Source organism: Sander lucioperca, chromosome 19, assembly GCF_008315115.2.
Source record: "Sander lucioperca isolate FBNREF2018 chromosome 19, SLUC_FBN_1.2, whole genome shotgun sequence".
Classification (NCBI taxonomy): domain Eukaryota; kingdom Metazoa; phylum Chordata; class Actinopteri; order Perciformes; family Percidae; genus Sander; species Sander lucioperca.
This window is the reverse complement of record NC_050191.1, coordinates 20,300,171-20,322,203: the sequence shown is the minus strand read 5'-3', so window position 1 is coordinate 20,322,203 and position 22,033 is coordinate 20,300,171. Positions and strand designations below refer to the sequence as shown.

The 22,033-nt window shown below is 39.6% G+C and overlaps 2 long non-coding RNA genes across 2 annotated transcripts in view; both read left to right on the top strand.

Annotated features, from left to right (window-relative positions):
- The first annotated feature begins 676 nt into the window (after nt 1-676).
- LOC116066156 overlaps nt 677-22,033 on the top strand; it is a 24,815-nt gene continuing 3,458 nt past the window's right edge. Inside the window, exons 1-2 of the long non-coding RNA XR_004108904.2 lie at nt 677-688; nt 12,104-12,108. This is a non-coding gene — a long non-coding RNA (uncharacterized LOC116066156). The remainder of the gene's footprint in view (nt 689-12,103; nt 12,109-22,033) is intronic.
- Nucleotides 21,392-22,033, top strand: part of LOC116066155 — a 3,804-nt gene continuing 3,162 nt past the window's right edge. The window contains exon 1 of the long non-coding RNA XR_004108903.2: nt 21,392-21,756. This is a non-coding gene — a long non-coding RNA (uncharacterized LOC116066155). The remainder of the gene's footprint in view (nt 21,757-22,033) is intronic.

Sequence of the window (22,033 nt, the reverse complement as noted above, 5' to 3'; positions counted from 1 at the left end):
CCATCATGATGAAAGAGCAGTTCAGCAGCAAGTTTAGGCAATAAAGGCAGAGTAGAAGGCAATAAAAAAAAAAGACATACGAGTAATATTTCCTTCTGGATGGGAGTGCCGGGGCAAAACTAATGAAGACAACAGCAGACAAATAACTCACAGGTAGTCATTTACTATATGGTACTAGCTGTACTGTTGTAGTAGTTGTAGCAGCAGCCCAGCACAAGGTTATGTTTACATTTTTTGGATTAAACAAGGGAAATCATATTTCATAACTTAAACAAAACACCCTACAGGATGCTCAAAACCATTTTTAGGCAGCTCAACACGTGTTAATGACATTAACAATGCCTAGGTTGTGACAAGAGGCCTTTTTCACAGCAGATACTTACTTTGACTTGTGATAGCAGGAAAAGCACAGGTGTTACTATTAACATTAACGAAGGCGCTGTTCTATTCAAGTGTCCCAGTAAGCCATACACTGAGGCAGCTAAATGGAATTCAGCCATCATTAATCTTATTAGTTACACCTAAAAAAAAAAAAAAAAGAAAGAAAGAACTGAACCTCTCTCTCTCTGGCAAACAAGATACACACAAACTGATGAAGATACGCGAGGATGGGACACCACCTCTGCCCTACAAAGGCAAAACGCTGTAACATCATGTTTGGTCAAAAATGAGTTAATGTCATTTTTGGGTTATTTGAGACCTCCTTTATCATGTGAATAAATATCGTGAGTCAATTTGATTGTTTTAACGAGAAAATAAAGGTCTATGACAACCGTAACATCCAAAACGATACGAGAAACCACAGCAGAACGCCGTAACAGCCGTTACGGCTCTTTGCCTTTGTTCCGGCACGCTGAAGTTGAGTTACGGTGTTCTGACTTTGTTTAGCCAGGCATCAAGAGAGATGTTACTGTGCCGCCGTGATGTTACTGTACTCTGGCTTTGTCATACTGTCAAAGTTTGCCGCTTTTAATTGTCACCAAACCACGTAACATACAAACGACACATCTTTGAAATAAAGTGGCGATGGTTCAGATCTGTCAACGTCAGTGACAGCCCGGAGCTAGCTAAATTTAATCTGTGTCACGTAGCGCTAACGGTGATGCTGACACACCTCCTCACTTGGCAGAGCCTCACATCAGACGCCGCAAAAAAACAATTATTAAATACAAAGGCATCCTACCTTTTCATGCAATCCGATATAATCCATGGAAGATATAATCCATAGCAATGCACGTCATCTGCTGTATCCACAACAATCCATACGTGTTTGAACCATATTTCCTTCTTGCAGGTGTTCATGTCAGATCGTACACAAATCCATAATAGCAGCTAGTTATCACTAACGTCCGTACAAAGTAGGCTAACCTAAATGGTCTAAACCTAAAATTGTATACTGTACTGCAAAGTAACTTATCTGTCATACTGTTTAACTGTTAGTGTTGCCGCACTATCCTGATCATTATAGCACTAAATAGGAACAACCAAAGGTCTTCTATATCATTTAAAACTAATACCATGATGACTAGACCTTGGTTAGGTGTTCTTATAATGGATGCAAGTATGGTGAACAGCAAGCAAATATTGATTATATGTCAGTTACTGCCTTTTGCCTTTGCACGACTCCTTGTTTTTGGCACATGATACAAAGGCAGAGTACAGTAACTGCCAAACAAGGGTCAAAGGTCAATTTTGAGCTCAAGATTTTTTGCATACAAACATTTCTTCATTATAGCAACTAGTTGTCAAATTTTGGGAGTCCTACCTATAATACTTTTGTCTGGACAAAACAGAAACTTTAAAGTCATTTTTCTCAGTTTCACACTCTAGCGAGTTAAGGTCTTTTGCCTTTGCAGGGCAGACCTACCACCTACAAAGAGAAAATCAAATGACGGCACCACCAAGAGGAAAACAAGGAAAAATGTCTAAAACCAGTGACTTCAGTTCAGTTAGTGAACGAGAAACATCCGATGTATCTATTCCACATGGACAGAGAACTGTTTAGACGCAGAGCTGTATAGGCTCAGGAATATAGTACAACAGTACAAAAGTACCAACCATGCTGCTGGAATGGCTGATAAAAAGTGTTACATAGACATGGAACAGGCTGTTTATGGTCATGTGTTACAATATTAAAATATGTAGACCAAACTATGATCAAACTGCTTTTTAGACATATTTCAGCAACTTTCTTTCAGTAGCCCTCTGTGCAAAATATATCCTTTAGAAAGTGTTTATTACGTCAGCAAATCATGACATTTGTAATTCAAAGCAATAAGCTTAAAAGTGAATTACTTTAACTTTAAAAATGGTCTCCCCCCCCCCACATCTCTTCCTTTATATTTCCTCTGCTGTCTCCACCATCTCCATCACATCTGCCTCTGCATTTTATTCCCTGTACTGAAAACATTTCCCTTTCCTTTTTCTCTGTCCAACAAATTCACCTTCAAAGAACAGCTCTCTTCTTTTTGCTTCTCTCCTTTTTACACACTTTATTGCCTTCCCACTCAGTCTGCCCCTCTCCTCTCTGCATTCATCCACCCTTCTCTCTCTCTCTCTTTCATCTCTTTCCTTCCAAAAAATCCTCTGTCACTCCTCTCCCAAAAATCCGAGATACATGAAACAGGATTAGCGACACTGTGATCCTCGGTTTAATCCTCAATTTATTCTTCCAGGAATCCCACAGGTCTCAACAGAAGGTATTCTTCTTTGTAGGGATAGCTTAATATCTTTTCATTCCTGTTTGATGGTTTAAATTCAAAGTAATTATTTCACTGTATACCCTCATCATTAGCCGGACTCAAGTAACTGTTTGCTGTAAAACCACACAAAGCTACTTTTTATACACACTGCTCCAAATAGCAGAAAGAAATAACTGTTTGGAAAACTGCCTGGTCTGTGATGATTTAAAGATGCCAAAGGGATGAGAGAGGCAAAAGATGTACTGGAACAGTCTAGAGGCAAGATGACGTACACACACAAAGAATGCATGTGACCTTTCCACACAGACACTTTATTATAATAATGTGTCACTAAGTATGTGTGAATTTGGCTGACATTTTATTTGGAGGCTAAATCCATTCTGCACAACGCAGCGTCATTGTGAACTGTTTGCCTTTTTTTTAAAATCATGATTTAATTCCAGTGTGAGTACAGTACAAAAACTGCTTTAGTGCCGTTAGAATATGTCACCACCGGTATCAAACCAACACCAGAACATATCTGGTTTACATCCAAATAACGTTAAACATGCATCTACATCTATTTATGGTTTGTGGGCAATTTCATGATAATGTACAACACATTAAACAACTCAACTTTTATGAAAACGCAGGCTTTACTGTTGATCGATAAAGATTGGAGCATCTGGCCTCGGTTTTCTCTGGGTGGAGCCTTCACTTGCTACTTTGGCTTTAAGGATGGCAATGTTGGTTTGTCGGTCCATCACTTTGATCCACAGTGAATTATCTTAACAATTGATGGATTGCTCTGAAATTTTGTTCGGACATTCATTGTCCCCAGAGAACATGAATCCTACTGACTTTAGTGGTCTGCTGACTTCTTTTTAGAACCACAATGAGGTTGACAATGTTGGTTTTGAGTGGCTGTTTGACTATTTTGTATTTCAGCCAAACCATCCACTTGTGTTTTTCCACTTGTTACGCAACATGGCATCATGACTTCGCGTAAATATACACGCCAACTTTCTTAAGCCAAGTGGCGTGTTTTCTGTACGCTTTTTGAGCTATCCGCGTGTATGTTTATGCTGTATAGCGCGGGCGTACACATACACGCCACTTGCCGTGTTATCGCAAGAACGTGTTATCGCGAGAAGAAAACTACGGTTGAGTTTAGGAAAAGAAGAACCGGTTGGGTTTAGGAAAAGAAGAACGGGGTTGGCTTTAGTAAAAGAAGAAAGCGACGGTTGAGTTTAGGAAAAGAACAATGGGGTTGGGTTTAGGAAATGAAAAACGGGGTTGGTTTTAGTAAAAGACACAATCGTAAGGTAATGTTAGTCAATGGAGGCCAAACGGCGTTGATATACACGCTAAAAAGCGAGTACGCATCTTGATTACACGCCAGTAATGGCATATGAATTGGCGTGTCATACATACGCCATTTCATGAGATCAGTCTGTGTTACTGCAATATGAAACGTGTCTGGCAGTTAACCTAACTGGTCTAGATGAAGGTCACTGTCTGACTAAACAGAAAAAAAGCAGAGAGAAAGGTTTGATGCAATCATTTAGAAGCAGCAGTAGAAAACAGCCTCTCTGCTGCAACGGGAGTTCCAGTGAAACCCAGGGGCGCGGGAAGTAGGGGTGCTGGAGGTGCTGCAGCACCCCCTGTTAACAAACAGCGATGACAATAAAATGATAGCTTATAAATATATCTGGTTGTTGTTTCTGTTCCACGACATTTTGTATGTCATGTTTGGGGTGTGGGATGAAGAGAGGGATAATTTACCCCGGCTTTTCACCGGGGTGGAACAGCTGATCTCTTCACCGTGGAACAGCTGATCCATTTGTGCCTCTGTTTACCAGTGTCTACTGCTGGCTCCGAAAGGTCTTTCTCAGCTCTTCGCCGCCTGAAAACCTGGTTCTGTAGCACTATCACTCAGAGTAGACTTTCACATACCGCGCTGCTTCACGTCCACAAAGAAATTTTGGATGATCTGATATTCAGGGTCTCATGGCAGAGTTTATCAGCCGAACTCCAGAGCGCAAACCTTTTTAGAATTTGTCACATACTTCGCTGTTCGTTGTTCTGAGTTCGCTATGCAGTACGTATCATACTTCATGGAGGGGAGGGGAGAGACAGAGGTAGAGTGGTCTGCCCCCCCGCCAGCACCCCCTGCCGAAAATGACCTCCCCCGCGTCTGGTGAAACCTGTTGTTTTCCACAACAGTGTACGTGCGCAGCCAGATCATTGAAATGAAATGTCACAGCATTAGAATCTGAGCATTGTGAGCATGTCAGCATGCTGATCTTCGCATTTAGCTCAACGCACCTCTGTGCATGAATACAACTTCAAAGAGTTGCTTGTGTGGTTGTATACGTTATAGTCTTGTTGGCTATATTGTAGCTCCAATTTGACATTAGAGCTTGTCTCTGAATTTCAAAATTAAGCAAAGTGTCATGCCGACTAGGGAGATGAAAGGACAAAAAGGGAGAGGACTCAGCGTGGATAAGAAAAGGGGGAACTAAATGAAAGACCCTGAAACTGACACAGACGAGAACTAATCCCATTTTATATCTTCCTCTTCCTCATTTCCTTTATGTCTACTCTTTCATTATTACCTACTCAGCGTAGCCGCCAAACCCTTCCCCCCTATCATTTCCCCCCTCTCTCTTAACTCTCCCAATTCCTCTCTTTTGTCTGAGGTTAAATGACCCCACTCTGAACAAGAGCATCATCAGGGGGATGATGTAACCTTTGAGTCCATCCTTTTAATCTCTCTCTCACACACACACAGCCACTCTTTGTCAATGTATCTCTGCATCCCTCCATCCATCTCAGTCTCCCTAGTCCCTGCCTCCCTGTGTGTGAATGTGTGACTCAAATTTCATTAACTAATAGAGGAGACTTTAATTTCGAGCCACCCTTTCACATCGCTGCTCTCTCCCTCTCTGAGACATGTAAATGTCGTGAATATGACATTAAAGTTGGAAGTAAAAGCTTTTTTTCACCTCTTCTCCGTGTTCTCCCTCTCATCCTAAAAGAGAGTGTAGCTTCTGGTTAGGCAGGAGCGAGGTGCCTCAGCAAAGTGCTTGTGTCAGAAAAATATTTGAGTTATTGCGACCCTTGTTGGAACTCATCATCTGCTGGTCTCTGGGCAGCAGTACAAGACTGTGGTCATACTGCTGGACTGTTGGACTGTCTCCCTGAGCTCCCTGGTGTGAGATAGTGTCATGTGTACCGTTCATCGCCCCCTCTCCCCAACGGACATACAGTACACACTCGTTCATGCATCACTCTGTTCTCCAGCAAATACTCCCCTCATGGTGACACTAAAGAATGTAATATAATTCCTGCTTGACTACATATTGTAAAAGCTTACAAAACTAAAAGTCTGAAGGCACCCCAATGACCCTGTGAGGCTGTAAATATCTTGACGGATGGATGAAAAATGAACTTAACACTAGTGGGGCAATTCTGGCCTGAGGGTGGAATGCGATAGGGATGGCAACATTTCTTATCTGTACAGTGAGCATGTTGTCAGTTTTTCAGGCTCAGCTCTACATTGTCAGACTAGGATTGTCTTTCATTAGTCTCAGCTGTATGTACTTTTGAGCTGAGTGCTGATGAGATGTAACATTGTTGAATGTCAGTTGTATGTCCTATAGTCAGAATGTGAACATGCATACTACATACAATCCCATTTAGTCATCCCTTTTGTAGTCAAAAATAATGTCAACCTGTTTATTAAAAGTATTGTAAACAGCTTTTTATTATTAAAAAAGAAAAAAAAAAAAAAAAGGTATTGGGGGGAAATATCAGAAATTCTCCGTTTCCTGTCAGCATGCTGGAGGGGCAAGATTTTTCGTTGCAAAACTGCAAGTGGCCACTGGAAAGAATTGGCTGCAAGGCTGAGCGGCGGCTCTTTATACATTTCTTATAGTACATCCATGCTGCGAACTGACATTAGCAGTGCACTTGCCTGGTAAGTGTTTGTTTGGTCTCGTTCAACAAGTTAAGGTGCAAGAAAACGATGTGTGTTCATGTTTAAGTTAGATAAGAAGGAGAGCTAATGTGGGGTGTTGATTCTTGTGTTGTATAGCATGCTGCTGTCTGGGTCTAATGACAACATACATGTATATCATGAAATGGCAGACATTTGTCAACTGCAAGATTTTTCTATACTATATCTACCCAGGTAGCGTTCTCTTTAATATCTCTTCATGACAATATTGGGATTTACAGGATTGTTGGATCAATGTGATGAGGTCAGATATTTAATCCACAGGATTAGCTTGAAATACACAGTCCCATCTGGATATTTAATCCATAAATGGTTTCTCAATTAAATTGAAAAATTGACTTATAATACTCATTATATGAATCAATATCATGATTAAAAATGACATACACCGTGACAGCAAATTTTATCCATATTGCTCACTCCTTATCAATAGATAGATCTTTTTCTCTACGGAGCAAGTGTTGCGCCTCCTATTTTACCTACTACTAGATATTAAAATCCATTAATGTATTATGTAGACTGGGAGACTTTCCTAGAGCAACATTAATAATGCACCAGTTATAACAAAAGAAAAGAAACATCAGACAGTGGGTAAATACTCCGGAGATATTTATATTATAAATGGCTTATGTCCTGCATCATGTCATCATTTTTAATCAAATTTTTGCTCATTGTTGATTCATTTAAGACACCGACTCATCCGTATCTCTGCTGAGGGCAATATTGTGTACTTCAAATGTTTCACATTTCCAGCTAGAATATTATTACTGTTTATCTCAACCACGGCTGTAATTAATCACAGGGATTACAGCAGCACATCTGTGACCAGGAGCTGGAGATTAAAGGATGGAACCTGCATTATGAAATTTTAACTTCCACTCTGCTGTGAGGGAGTGTGTGTGTGTGTGTGTGTGTGTGTGTACAGTTAGTGTGTGTGCTTAAATGCCCCCACAGTTACAACTTACACACACTCACAGAGCAGTGACTGGCTGATGACGACCCTTGCTGCATTCATGTTTGTGTGTGTAAACATAATAACGGATGCTACTGGCCACTCTTATGTAACCACCATGTCGGCCCTGATGCTAAATCATCACCATGGCAACAGAATTCTCTCTCTCTCTCTCTCTCTCTCTCTCTCTCTCTCTCTCTCTCAATTCAATATACATGGGCTTCGATGAAATGAAATATACAAGTGCACTCTCTCCCCTCTTTTCTTCCCCTCCAGTCTACTTTTCTGACTTCACACTGCTTTCTCCTCCCTCCCCCATGTCTCATTCCCTCCGGTCTCTTTCCTCAGCTCTCTCTTTCTCTCTCCCTCACATCTGCCCACCGGTTCTCTCTACCACTCATGGTCCCTGACCTCTCTCTCAATGTCGGGTCCTCTCTTTCCCTATATTCCTCATCTGGCTCGTCCCTGTCAATCCATCTCTTTTTGAACAGCAGCTTAATTAACAGATTCATTATAATTTTAACAGTTTCTGCCTCCTCTTCTTTCTCTGTCCCCGTCAATCACTCTCTCAATCTCCCTGACTGACAATGTGATACATTTAATTAACGGGAGACAAAATGCCAAATATTGCTCAGCCTGTTTTCCATTCCCGCTTTCTTCACTTCCATCACTTTTTCCTCTCCCTCTGTCTCACACTTCCACCCACCATCCTTTCTCATTTTTGGTCTTGCTATTAGTCTCTTAGTAGCTCTAATCTTTCTGAACACACTTTCTCGTTCTTCTTTTACATTACCAATCATGGACAAATTAATGTATGAGATTTCCTAATTTGATTCCTTTGCATTCCTCTTTCCCACACTCCTGCCGACCTGTCAATCTCATATCTCACTAACTTCAAGTTCATGTTCACCAGTAATATTATATGTTACCTGTGATTAAATATGAAATTAATACACTATATTAGAGCTTACGCAATGACTCGAGCAGCAATTTTCTCCCACAGCAATTCTCGCTATTTTGCAGCAGCCGCTGTGTTGCTTTTTATTAACTAAATACATGTTCAAACTCGCTGTTTGTGCGCATGAGTATTTCCACCGACCAGTTTGTTTGTGGTTGTTACCATGGTGAATCGTAGTATCATGGCTCCATTCATGCTGCCTTTTTTATTATGGTGGTGCATGCACTTAACTCCGAGTTTCCCATCTCAGGGTAAATCAACTCAGAGATCAGGGTTAGACTCAGAGTTTGTTAAACCTCCTTCCTGAAACAGACCCCTGGTCCTAGGACATAGTCATTAGTCATAGCCCAGGTTACTTATGATCTCTATAATAACCTTACCCTCCATAATGTTCCTACAGTAGCCTACATTCTTATAATACTTCTATAGTCTGTCCCAATATACTGTAATACTTGTATAGTATGTCCCAAAATACTAGGCCTATAGTAGCCTATTTCTATAAAATTACTATAATATTGTTCCAAAATTGGCCTACTATACGATTCCTATAATTATTTTTCGTGATGGTTTGTACAGCTTAGGCTACAATGAAAAAGTCACGTTTAACAAACAAACACGAAAAATAGGTACCCCCAGGATCCTCCAACCTAAATTCAAGGCTTTTTAAGACCTTTTTAATACCATTTCAAATGAAATTCAATGCCAACTTTGTACCCATTCCAACAGAAGTATGAGGGGAAAATGTCAAATCTTTATACATTTTAAACCCTAGAAAATAATTATGTACAAGTAGGCTACTTGAATTAAATAAAATGTTTTATTTAAATTATCATATATCATATCATATTTAATACAATTTATTGGATCATAATATAATCCAATAAAATAAGATATATTACACTGCATAATGAGCACTTTTACTTTTGGTAATTTTATTTTATTAGGCTCTAAATCACATTCAGTCTCCTGTCACTCAGTCTGTTTGAGGCGACATACACCAAAAGATCAGTCTTGTTTTGATGAGATTTAGATGTTACTTTTGTACTATTACTTAAGGAAGATGTTGAATGCAGGACTTGTAACTGACAAGTAATTTGTAACTCTACTTTTACTGCAATACGTGATCTGAGTAAGTCTTCTACCTCTGTAAATCACCAACAACAGTCGTGCATGAATACCTGCAGCAGTGTTTAACACTGAAAACACACAGCTCAGTTCAGCGTTTACTTGCAGCTCTGCTACAGTAGCAGATAACCTTTAACGTTACCTGCCAGATGTTAGAGTCCGGTGGCTGCTCGCTCTGTTTGTTATAAGACGCACACCGAGCAGATTAATGCGCTCACAGATCCAATCTTTGCAGATGTTACCGCTCGGTGTTTGGCTAGCTAATAAGCCATTAGCCTGTTAGCTTGAGCTTTGACTGAAGGCGCCGAGTGGCCAGCCAGGCTCCGAGACACACCAGCACACACCGACACATTCCGCACACCCTCCGCTCAGTTTAACCGCTAACCCCCCAGTATCGGTCAGAGAGGCGTGTTTACTTTGTGTCTCGGTCCTCCGGTGCGTCCAGCGACGGGCATCGGTCAGTTTTTAATTAGCCTACATTAGTAACAGTTCATTTTGTTACGGTATGAACTTAATCCTAGGAAAGGCAAAAAAAATATAAGACCTTTGTAACGAAATCCAAGACTTTGTATACCAAATTCAAGGCTTTTAAGGCCTTAATAATTTGAGATTATCAAATGTAAGACTTCTTCAATGCTTTTAAGACCGCGCAGGTACCCTGATACAAGTGGGAAACGTTGGTAGACAATTTTTCATCCTGGGACGTATTTTAGATCTTTATGGGTCTGAAGTTTTTACCATAGACAAAACAAAATATAGTGTAACGTTAACGTTACGCCCATTTAAACGCCTGGCAAACAAGCAAGCTGTTTAGGAAATTAGGAAGCCTAACGGAACTAGGTTATCGTTATTTGCGTTAAATATTTCTCCAAAGTTGACAGGTAGGCTACGTAAATTAATTCATTTCACAATTTCACCTTTCTACATCCAACCCGTTTACCTTCTCAAGCACCGTTCTTCCTTGGGGAAACCAACCAAACTAAACGGGAATGAGAGAGGAATAACACTTGCATTTGATGCTTTCATTTTGCTATCAGTAGCCGATATCCCCTCTTGACATTTAAGATGAAGGAACCCGACGCTGTGATTGGTCGAACTTTTCTTCTTTAGTTTTTTTTTTCCCAGCATGCTCGTGGCTGCTACGCTGTTTTAGCCTACTACCATCAAGTGTTCGACTGAGACGGCTACTGCACGTCAACAAGTGATCTCAAAGCAGTCACCTGATTTTCGCGTAGTTTAAAAGTAACACGCCGACTTATTGGGACTTTAGCTTATTCACCGTAACCCCCAGAGTTAGATAAGTCGATACATACCCTTCTCATCTCCGTGCGTGCTGTAACGCTGTCTGACGACCCCAGCATTAGCTTAGCCTAGCACAGATCATGCAGGTAACTGGTTCCAACTAGCCGACTGCTCCGAATAAGTGACAAAATAACGCAAACATGTTCCTATTTACATGTTGTGATTTGTATAGTCACAGTGTGTACAAATAATAAGGTCACATGAGACACAGCCATATTCTAACCGTATACTAAGTGGGAACTATATTCTCAGAAAGTGGAAGCACTGCTACTTGGGCGGAGTGATTAGCGCAACACCAAAAAGCACAGTTACTTCAGTCAACAAAACAAATGTGAATAGCTAGTTAGTAGCGAACGTGACTGGTGATCATGGCATTATTTGTACACCCTGTGACTATACAAATCACAACATGTAAATAGGAACATGTTTGTGTTATTTTGTCACTTATTCGGAGCAGTCGGCTAGTTGGAACCAGTTACCTGCATGATCTGTGCTAGGCTAAGCTAATGCTGGGGGCGTCAGACAGCGTTACAGCACGCACGGAGATGAGAAGGGTATGTATCGACTTGTCTAACTCTGGGGGTTACGGTGAATAAGCTAAAGTCCCAATAAGTTGGCGTGTTCCTTTAAAGTGACAAATCGTATCACCATATTTGGATGTCAAAATGCGTATCTACTACGCAAAATGCGTACAGGTTGGCAGGTCTGCAACAACAACAACGGATGCGCTAGCCACAGGTCACGGAGAAGGCCTAGAGGTAAACGGGCAGGCATTAGAAACTGGCTGAGGAACAGGGCACATCGCACACCACTGCATCCTGCTAACTAACGTCCAGTCAATAGAAAACAAGCTGGACGAGCTCAGAGCCAGAATTAAATACCAGAAGGACATGCGAGACTGCAACATCATCTGCCTCTTTGAGACATGGCTAACACCCTCGATACTGGACCATGCAATTCAACCGGCAGATCTCCTCTTAGTTCACCGCATGGACAGAATGAGTCGAGGGGAGGAGGCTCACGTTACCCACCAGGCTGAACCGGGCTGAATTGGGATGCAGCAGTCCTCGTAGCCGGGGATTTTAACAGTGCTAACCACAAGAGAGTCAGACATGACCTTCGGCAGCACATCACATGCCCAACCAGAGGAGAGAGAAGCCTGGATCACTGTTACTCACCCTTCTGTCCGTCTGCTCAATGATAACTGTGGGTAGCCCCCCACCTACCACCTCATTTTCTCGTGTTGTATATATTACTATTTTTATGGATTGTATTCTTTTTGTTTTTATTGAGACGGAACAGGTACACAATGAATTTCACTGCACATTGTACTGTGTATGATTGTGTATGTGACAAATAAATTTGATTGGATTTGGTTGTATGGTCTTGCTCAGGTTAAACCCTTTGTAAAACAAGAACATTCTTTTACTATCTAGTCAGTCATAACTGAAAAAAAACATGAATAAATAAAATCAAGAAATAAATAATTCCAAAAAAAACTGTGCATCCACAATTCAGTAAAATAAAAGACATTCAAACTTTTAAATAGTACAGTAACAGTATAAAACAGTAGTGAACCTAAAATTGGAAACATTAGTGTGCGTCCCCCCCCAACCAAAACTGAAACTTGGCATACTGTACTGATACAGTGTAAATTATTGCTAAATTGTGGACATTTTGCTAACGTCTTTTGTCCCTCTCCTTCACGCCTGTTTTACGTTCAAGTATCAGGATGTGGATGTCTGTCAGCAGAGCAGTAATGAACATTATGTACTGTTATGTATGTGTGAGTGCATTTTGGGAGGAAAAACTCAATCTGCGATAAACTGCCACTGTCACTCTGCTCTCACTGCCAGACTTTGTCAGACCGCTCACTCTCCTCAATGTTCTTTTCCATTTTGTGCTTTTCAATCCTGAAATTTGCTCTTCTGGCCTCTGCTCTTTCCTTATTTATGCTCTACAGAAAATAGGCAGATAGAGCAGCATAGACAAGAGTAAATACAGTTTAGTGTGAAAAGGGAGATTTTAAGAAAGAGAGCCAATGTATACTGTATGCTATACTACAGACCTTGACAAACTTGTCATAGAGATTGAGTCGTTCTGATTACTACACACTACACTAGCATGTCAACAGGTGAAAAGGTGCTAAGAAACTTGGAGAGGTGTGATTTTATCCGTTTGCAGCACTTAAAGCTCTTGCTGTTAGAAAATTTAAAAAGTTTGGGATGAGAGAGACTTTTGATCAATGCCGGAATAAAAAAGAGCAAAGCTACAGTAGGTCTACATACAAGGAGATCAAAGACTGAATGAACGTCTCTAGATTACTTAATGATGTAAAAAACTCAATTTTGCACATTTCAGTCTGCACCAACTTGTAATTGTAAAGAGGTATTTACCAAGGTGACCTTGATTAGTAGTATGTCCGATTTTTCTCAGTGAGCTACTTAATTACCGCAGTGATCAACAGATATGTATATCATCATCTGTTAAGTGCTGAAATATATATACTTTCTGTCATGTAGTTTGTTTGCTTGACAACAAGAAAACTAGAAAAAGCACTTGGGGTTGTATGCCTCCGCCATGTAAGAGAATAATGCAAGAGAAAATGAATACACTAATGTACAAAAACAATTACTTAGAATATATAATGTAAAATTAGGTAACGGCAGTACAACAATCAACATGTTAAATCCCACCCTGAACTCTAAATCAATTCCTAGGCTTCCCCCCCCTCCCTCCTCCCCAAGCTCTCCTTTGTGTGCACAAACACCATCAATATCTTAGGGAATGCACAGCGGAGTGTCTGTGATTGTAGGTAAATGTCACACATCTTACATAATGCCAGAAGCACCCAATTTCATTAATGAAGCCCTGGTAACTATGGCAATGAGCATCATCGGCGACCCCCGATCTAACTTATGCTAAAAAGGCCAAGAGGTTGCTATGACAACTGGAAGGAAAACAAGAGAGAGGGAGATAGTTGGAGCAGGTTTCTTGAAGCCTGGACACACACAAATACCTCTAGGCACCTAAACAAAACAATAGGCAGACATTCATTTATGATAAAAAATCACTCAATCTCCAGCATTAAAAGTATGGGCAAACACCGTGATAAAAAGGCTTCGTATAAACAATGACTAATAACAGAAACAAGAGTAAAGCCGGGCTCAGACTACAGGAGTTTTAAAATCCGATTTTTATCGTCATCGCAATATCAACTGGCGCAGTACACATCGCGAAAGGCTGCGACATATCGCGAAAGACAACGATTTTTTTGTGTTAGTTGAAAGAAAATATCAGTAGGAAACTGCACTTTACAATGTAATATAATAATGTCACTCTTTTTTTTAGAGGTGCCTTTTATATTCAAATCAATGTTCAATATGTTCAATAATAGAATGGTGGTAATGATTTCCTTACATTTGTTTTTAATTCAACAAGCAATTTGTTGTATTTTAGCAGAATACTGAAAGTAGCAGAAATGCAGAACTGAGTACACTTTAATATCTTAATTTAATATCTTATTTATCGCATCGTTATAGCGATATTCAACAATGTTATCGCATATCACATATTTTCCTTATATGGTGCAGCCAAGCTATTCTTCTCTCTAATGTCAAACATGCACACACTACAAGATTTGAAAATAATGGCACATCACACACTACCAGATATTATTAAGATTATTGTGTGATGATGTAAGATGTAACACCATGCAGCTGCGAACAGTTCGGGAGGTTTAAGGTCCTGGACCACATTTCTCCGCCGATTATCATCAGGTATGGTAAATTGGGGATACATCGGCCCAAACTCTTGTGACTGGCTTAAGGAACCAGTTTGGGATCCCTTTTGGACTTATATCACACTGACTGATAATAAATGAATGTTGCCTCCTGATAGTAATTTATATTATCATATGTTTCAGGTTCCATGTATTGTAAGCAACAAGAAATGTCTCACAATGTATACTGTGTTGTACCAAAGATGAAAGCAATACAAGTTAGAATTATAAAAAAAAAAACATTCTCTGCTTTAGGTCCAACCCCTAGCATGTCTCTCCACTGACACACACGCTCGCACTTCTTCCATTCTGTAATTTGCTGGAAAGCCCTCTCTTTGGATTTGCTGTCTCTCTACAGTATATTGCTCCATCTCTAACATCGTCTTCATGTTCTACTGAGCGTAAATGCACTGCAATACGTGACTTGACCTATATTCTCTGTAACATCTTCGCTTCAGCAATCTCTTTTTGTACGAATGTGTCATAGACCATCCAGGAGCCCATGTTTTCCTTGTGGTCTGTCTGTGCCTAAACATCTGCAGCCTCCTGCCAACTGTGTGTGCTAATTGTAAGATGAAGTAGTGAGAGAGGTGTCTCCCCTTATCATTTGATAATAGGGCAAGGTATTATGTGTTACAACTAGAGATGTTCCGATACCAGTATCGGTATCGGCTCCGATACTGCCTAAAACGCGGGTATCAGTATTGGGAGGTACTAGAGTTTATGCACCGATCCGACATCACGTAATAAAGCCCTTAAGAAAATCTATGTTAAAGTAGTTTATTTATGTTCTTTTTCCGTTATAACTGACTGTCACTGAATAATAAAAGAAAGTTCTGTGGCATTCATTGTTTGTGTTTGTTCATGTTTCACAAAGAGTTTAACCTGAGCCAGACCGACAACAAAGATAGAAATAATATCACATCCATACAGGGATAGTAGTATACAGTTGTTAAAACATAATAAAATATATGACACACTGGTATCGGAGCAGTACTCGGTATCGGCCGATATGCAAGTTCAGGTATCAGAATCGGTATCGGGAAGCAAATAATGGTATCCGGCCATCTCTAGTTACAACCAGACAGATCATTGATTTGCAACAGCTACCCAATGAAACAAACAATATTTAACTTTAGCAGCTAAAGCATGAATTCAAGTACATGTGATTCATAGACACAACTCAAGAGAAAAATGATTTCACTTTGCTGCAGAGGAGGACATAAACCAGGCACAGGCCAAAACCCAGAAGGCTCCTCTTATGAAAACAGATGATATTAAGTTAGGAGATGTAAATAAATTAGGAGACGTGAATTTAGAAAATGGATGGTTGGATGTAAATTAATTGATTCAGGCTCAAATAAAAAGATAAGATAGATGTAAAGAAGAGAGGTCTTAACGTAAAATATCATGCAAGTTCAATTACAATTAGACAATTTTCCCTGTTTTTTTATACTGCATGTATTTAACGCAGTGTATATATATTTGAAGAATTATGCAGTCAGATATAATGTATGGATGAATAAAGGCCAGCAACTAATGATTAGTCATTATAGATTAATCTGGCAGTTTTTGTTTTTTTTTAAACTGTGAAATGCCCAGTATTTTTCCTTTGGCCGAAAGTGGCATATTCAAATAGTTTTGCTTTGTCCGACCAACAGTCCAAAAAGAAAATTATTCTAATGAAGCAATTTACAAACAATTATGCAATACCTTTCTGTTGATCAATGGACTAATCGATTAATCAACTACTCGTTTCAGCTCAAAAATGGAATAGGTGGAAATAGACAGACAGACAACTATAACGTCACACTAACCAAAACACAAACTGTTTAACTGCCGTCTAATGATAAAGAAATATTTCATTCTTAATAGGAACTAAATTACTATACTATTTATTGAAACCATAGCCAGGAGCATGAACATATTACTTAAGCTACAAAACATGGAACTTATTTGCACTTTAAAGATGAAATCCATAACTTGCCCTGCAGCATTTTGTTGCACTCTGCAAGTAAACAGTAATTACATGCAGCTGGAGTCTGCAAAAGGAAAATGTAACATTTCTACACAATCGGTGTGGAAAACATGCACATCAATCCTGTCCATGTGCTGAGTCCAAAAAACTGTAACTGCAATTTCTATCTCCCAAAAGGACTTGCAACACTTTACATTTTCTCTTTATTAGATTGGGACAAGTACAACATTTTGAGTCCAAATTGGTTCTTCATCAAGTACAGATAGAACAGAGAATCAATCAAAGTGGGAAGTCCTCTGTACCTAATGGAAAGCAAGTTTGCGCTAGAAACTTTGTACTTTACCTAATGTTAAAAAAAAAAAAAAACATTTTGAAGAGAGGAGATAACAGTGTTAGGAGGAGATAATGTGCATTTGTGGTTTTGGAAGCTACATATCACAAACAGAAATGAATCAAACACACAAACGTAACACAACCCAGGTCATGAATTAACCCATCTTATGACAGATATGTATATGTGCAACAATCTACAGCCACGATAAACACAAAGGACGTATCTTATGCTTGTTAGACAGGAGTAGTTTTTACTTCCGTCTCCAACCAATTAGACAGCCTGGCTATCATGAGAAAAAGACAGAAAGAGTTAAGGTGGCTTCATTTCACTGCACAATCAATGAGACAGGATCCGTTCCCACAGTACAGACCACGTCCACAGACAACCACCCACCCACGCATCAGACTGCACAAACATAGTGCACATAAAAAAAACACAACTACGCTTATGAAAGTGGATGCTGCCTCGTAACCATGCCAGTAGACACACAGAAAGATGAGGGAGAGATTCTGAGCGTTGGCAACAAAAACATGATCACCTGAAGAAAAATACAGGAAGGCTGACATCAAAGTATGATGGGATAAAAACCATAAAAACCTGATCAAAGACCTTAAGTGTTGACATTAACACTGAGGACAAACTCTGTCCCAAGACATCCCAACTCTCCATCACTACCCTGAACACAACACTGGTGCAGCAGCATCCCATTTGCTTCTATCGATTCATTTTGTTCTGCAAAAGCTTTACCTGTAAATAATGCAACTATGGTCCTGTTTTCTGCAATGCTTACTAATATCCAGGAGTGCTTTGGCAGCAACAGTACACATGAGAAAATGAGCGCTAACGAGAGAGCAAACTGACTAATGGGCTTTTTAGCCTGACACGAACGCTGGTGCTGCAAACAAGTAAAAAGCAAATACTATTTTTTTCTATTTTGTGCCAGACAAGCTTGCTAAATGGTCCAAAATTCCTCCCGGGCATGAGGGGAGCAATCTAATCTGATCTGGAGGAAACATTTAGCCAGAGTTATGGCTGCTCGGAGGAGATCTTCCAAGAGATTTCACTTCCTCTTTCCACAAGAGCCACTTAAATGTTTCATCAGTCATGTTTCATAAATAATAAACGGTTTGTCTCTTTTGTGTGTTTCTTCTTCTTCTTTTTTTCCATTTTACTTTGTCACTCTTTTGATTTAATTAAACACGCCATTTTGGAATATATAGATAACTAAATGAAAAAATCTTTCTTACTTTCTCTCACAAGCCCCCCACAAACTGATCAATAAGAGAGTGGATAAACGCACAAGAATATCAATAACGATTATTTCTTTGAACATAAAGCAGAAAAACACACACACACACACACACACACACACACACACACACCTTGCTGTCTGTGTGTGTGTGTGTGTGCGTGAATTCTCCAGAAATAGCTCCATTGTGGCCCAGTCTATCAGAAAACAAGCACTCAGACACATGAACACACAAAAAGACTGAAACACACATACACTTCTCCGACAAAGCCCATTCTCTCTTGATCAATAAGAGAAACAACAAAGCTGATCAATTCTATTGATGTTAATGACAGCATCACTCAATTAGCCATCACTTCTCACCCGCCAGAACCAAGTTACGCTTGTGATTTTATCACCTGAAGCCGGCTGTTTCTCTCCCCTGAGAAAAGAGTAATGGTGTGTTTAAATGAGCCTCCACATGGCGAGAGTACTGGCGCTGCTGAGATCTGGGTGAGCGAGAGTCAGATTGCACCGAGGGCAGGGATACTTACTGCTTCTCCAAGTGACAACAAAGATGTGTTCGCTGAATATATAAGAGAGTCTCCCGATGTTCCCGGGGACTTTAGAGCAAATGCAACCTGCTTTTAGTTTAATGCCAGCTTGTTGGATTGTTAAGATGTGGTCAAATAAAACTGCAGGTGAAAACATCTGTTTCTGTATCTAGAGACTTTTAGCAACATTTTGATCTTACAGTAACATTAAGGTGGTTTGCCTATTAGCTTGACAGCTGGGTAGAGTTGAAGAAAAGTAACCCAAAATTGGAAACTTATCCATCTTCTCAGATATTCTTTGCCGTTTATTTATAACTACCTACACCACACCAAAATGATCTTTTCAGATACCTCTATCAGTAGTTTTAGACACAGAATTATACCATGATGTCATTTCCTTGCAATTCCAAAGCACTGACAAATCATCACACCTATGAGCCAATCTGTAAAACACAGCCATCAGGTGAGCAAACACATGATTGCTTAATTATAGACACACCAATCAGGTTTAAGCACTATAACAATGCAGCAGGTAAGTCTAGTATTTTCTGTACTGTATTTTCAGTTTTTTTCAGATCTTTTTGTTTGCTGTTGTTTTTTTACTGTGATTGTATACTGTACTGGATACAGTATTTTCTGTTTGTCTGTTGTTTGCTGAGCTAACAGTATTATGCACACTACTGTAGTAGCATGAAAACTGGGACATGTTTTGTTGTGATTCTCCATGTTGACATGTTGACTGATTTGGGTATATGGGGAGAGAAATAAATTATATTCTGCAGCATTGGTCTTGTGTAGTGTTTGGTGAACTTACTGTGTAATTACACTTTCTCTGTGTACTTCATTTACAGTACTCTAATCACTGAGAAGTAGAATTGCTAAAAGTGTTTTAGGTTAGCAACAGCAGTGTGCAACTGGTTCAAACAGAACTAAGTCATATGAAACGTGTGTTTCTCATATGGTAACAAAATAGGGTTTTTATAAATTAGTTTATAGTTTTTGCAAGAGTGTTAGGTGACTAACTGGGTGTGTGGTTGTGCTAATTGTGTGTAGTGTTTTGAAAAAACGTTCCCTGTTTTCGAAATAGTGCTTAAGCAATCGAAAAAAAGAACTGTAATATAGCTACGTTGATAGGAAAGGATGAACCTGCAAAGCCTTCAGATATCAAAGTAAAAATCTATAAAAATGGGGGGATTTTAATTACCTTACTTTATTTTATATAATACATTTTACATTATAATTTTTCTTATATATATTTTTTTTATAAAGTTGCTGCTGTAAGCAAACAGAAATGTTAAGTGCAATGCAATGACTATGTGTAATGTGAAACGGTGGCTCATAGTGATGAACCTACAAGAATTACCACCCGACGGCATTTCCGCTCAGCTCTACGGAGCTTTATTTTCTAAAATACTGTACACTAACTGCCCAGCACCAAATTGTAGACACAGTTAGCGAATAGCTGTGGACCACTGTGAAGCATTTAGCAGCTGAAGAGCCAGATTCTTCCCTCAGTAGTTGGTGGAGTCCAAAACAGAGCTACTAGGAGAGTGAATACTGCACTTACATTCACCAGGTGAATCACCAGAAACACAACTTCAAATGATTGCTTGTTGCTCCGTGCCTGTTGGATGAGTAAAATAAGCGCCATGTAAGCTAACAAGTTTGCCATATCAACTTAAAAGTATATTTAGTGCTGTGTTTACAGCTTGTTTCCACTGCAGGTTTAATATGTGGTGATGTATAAAACTCACATTAAAGCCACCTTACATCGACACAGCATGCATTAAATATATGGTCATCTACGTTTAAAGTCATGTGTTCAAACTAAAAACAAGGACGTGTGGGTCGTTACACTACAGTTTGGATATAAGCCTTAATATTAAACTTAGACTATTGTTTCTCCCCATTTTGTTGTAACAATAAATTCAAGGTTAACAATAAATTCGAGGTTGATGCCATCAATTCTGTTTTTAAAGTAATCAATACTGCCACCGAAAAAAAGGTATCGGTGTCTGGATGGGAAGACAGAGAGAGAGAGAGAGAGAGAGAGAGAGAGAGAGAGAGAGAGAGAGAAGAGCGAAGAGAAGAAGAAGAGAGAATAGCAAGAAGAAAAGAGGGAGGGAGATAAGAGAAATTAGAAAACTAATCCAATCAGAGAGGAAAAAGAATGTGTGTGTGTGTGTGTGTGTGTGTGTGTGTGTGTGTGTGTGTGTGTGTGTGTGTGTGTGTGTGTGTGTGTGTGTGTGTGTGTGATACCGTACAGAGAGATGGAGTGTGGGGAGTTACTGCAGGTTTCAGTGTCCTCAAAACATAAAAATGTGAGAAATCTGATCGTCTGTATGTGTACATTGGGCCTCGAGTAATGTTTGGATCATTGAACCGAAGACCTTTGCACTCTCTGTGTGTACACACACACACACACACACACACACACACAGTATAGCATAATCTTCTTAGCAATCACAAGGTTTGACTGTTGGAACAGAACAAAGTTCACATCATCAACAACAACAGAGGTGGCATTTCTACCAATGAGAGAGACAGGAAGAGAAGAAAGCTAAAGAGACGGATAATAAAGAAAGACAGACACAGAGATAATCACAACTTTTACCTCTGGACTGAACCGACCCTATTTTCTCCCTGAGGAATTATTCTGTGGATTAGTGAAACCTGATGTGACACAACCACACCGACGGAATTCTAAAACGTTTAAGTCTTGAAGTTATGTGACTTAAGTACGGACGGACAACTGCCAGGACAACTATGTAACGGCAGACATCTGCAAGTATTTTCCACCTACATCCATTCAAACCTGCCTTTTTGAGGATCCTGAAAAACTGTAAGTAGATGTTTAATAAATCAAGACCGTGTTTTCGGGGAGTACTAGTTTTAGAATACTCAGACCCTGCACCAGAGTGAATCATTTTGTGTGTGCTATTTCTATTACATCCAAACATTAAGGAAATGACACATTAGACTTTAACATTAGCACAAACTAGAACAGCCACTACTACAGTGCTTTGTGCTCAAACATTTTTTTCAGTTGGGGCTGGGTGAAACGTTAAAATAAATAGGATCAATGTCACAATATGTTCATGTATCGAAAAGCACATAGT